At 42.6% G+C, this 1,937-nt stretch overlaps 1 non-coding gene across 1 annotated transcript; it reads right to left on the bottom strand.

Annotated features, from left to right (window-relative positions):
• Positions 1-300: 300 nt before the first annotated feature.
• Positions 301-408, bottom strand: LOC112798622 (small nucleolar RNA R71). The gene has a single exon (XR_003200226.1). It is a non-coding gene; the product is annotated as a small nucleolar RNA R71 (small nucleolar RNA).
• Positions 409-1,937: the final 1,529 nt, after the last annotated feature.

The raw sequence follows: 1,937 nt of genomic DNA, 5'->3' as shown, positions 1-1,937 counted from the left end.
ATTGGAGCAAACAACTTTGAGCTTAAGCCTCAATTGGTTTCTCTAATGCAACAGAATTGCAAGTTCCATGGACTTCCATTGGAAGATCCTCATCAGTTCTTAGCTGAGTTCTTGCAAATCTGTGACACTGTCAAGACTAATGGGGTTGACCCTGAGGTCTACAGACTTATGCTATTCCCTTTTGCTGTAAGAGACAGAGCTAGGACATGGTTGGATTCACAACCTAAAGAAAGCCTGAACTCTTGGGAAAAGCTAGTCAATGCCTTCTTGGCAAAGTTCTTTCCACCTCAAAAATTGAGTAAGCTTAGAGTGGAAGTCCAAACCTTCAGACAGAAGGAAGGAGAATCCCTCTATGAAGCTTGGGAAAGATACAAACAATTAATCAGAAAGTGTCCCTCTGATATGCTTTCTGAATGGAGCATCATAGGTATTTTTTATGATGGTCTGTCTGAACTGTCCAAGATGTCTTTGGATAGCTCTGCTGGAGGATCTCTTCATCTGAAGAAGACGCCTACAGAAGCTCAAGAACTAATTGAAATGGTTGCAAATAACCAATTCATGTACACTTCTGAAAGAAATCCCGTGAACAGTGGGACAAATCAGAAGAAAGGAGCTCTTGAGATTGATACTCTGAATGCCATATTGGCTCAGAACAAAATATTGACTCAGCAAGTCAATATGATTTCTCAAAGTCTGTCTGGAATGCAAAATGCACCAGGTAGTACTAAGGAAGCTTCCTCTGAAGAAGAAGCTTATGATCCTGAGAACCCTTCAATGGAAGAGGTGAATTACATGGGAGAACCCTATGGAAACACCTATAATCCTTCATGGAGAAATCATCCAAATCTCTCATGGAAGGATCAACAGAGACCTCAACAAGGTTTCAACAACAATAATGGTGGAAGAAACAGGTTTAGCAATAGCAAGCCTTTTCCATCATCTTCTTAGCAACAGACAGAGAGTTCTAAGCAGAACAACTCTGACTTAGCAACCATGGTCTCTGATCTAATCAAAACCACTCAAAGTTTCATGACTGAAACAAGGTCCTCCATTAGAAACTTGGAGGGACAAGTGGGTCAGCTGAGCAAGAAAATTACTGAACTCCCTCCTAGTACTCTTCCAAGCAATACAGAAGAAAATCCAAAAGGATAGTGCAAAGCCATCAACATAGCCGAATTTGGAGAGAAGGAAGAGGCAGTGAACGCCACTGAGGAAGACCTCAATGGACGTCTACTGGCCTCCAATGAGTTCCCCAAAGAGGAACCATGGGAATCTGAGGCTCAAAATGAGACCATAGAGATTCCATTGGACTTACTTCTGCCATTCATGAGCTCTGATGAGTATTCTTCCTCTGAAGAGGAGGAGTATGTCACTGAAGAGCAAGTTGCTAAATACCTTGGAGCAATCATGAAGCTAAATGACAAGTTATTTGGAAATGAGACTTGGGAGGATGAACCCCCTTTGCTCACCAAAGAACTGGATGACTTGTCTAGGCAGAAACTGCCTCAAAAGAGACAGGATCCTGGAAAGTTCTCAATACCTTGTACCATAGGCACCATGACCTTCAAGAAGGCCTTGTGTGACCTAGGGTCAAGTGTAAACCTCATGCCTCTCTCTGTAATGGAGAAGCTAGGGATCTTTGTGGTGCAAGCTGCAAAAATCTCACTAGAGATGGCAGACAACTCAAGAAAACAGGCTCATGGACTTGTAGAGGATGTTCTGGTAAAAGTTGAAGACCATTACATCCCTGCTGATTTCATAGTCCTAGAGACTGGGAAGTGCATGGATGAATCCATCATCCTTGGCAGACCCTTCCTAGCCACAGCATAGGCTGTGATTGATGTTGATAGAGGAGAATTGATCATTCAAGTGAATGAAGAATCCTTTGTGTTTAAGGCTCAAGGATATCCCTCTGTCACCATGGAGAAGAAGCATGA

The sequence above is a fragment of the Arachis hypogaea genome, chromosome 4 (genome assembly GCF_003086295.3).
Source record: "Arachis hypogaea cultivar Tifrunner chromosome 4, arahy.Tifrunner.gnm2.J5K5, whole genome shotgun sequence".
Lineage (NCBI taxonomy): Eukaryota > Viridiplantae > Streptophyta > Magnoliopsida > Fabales > Fabaceae > Arachis > Arachis hypogaea.
This window is presented reverse-complemented; position numbering and strand designations above follow the sequence as displayed.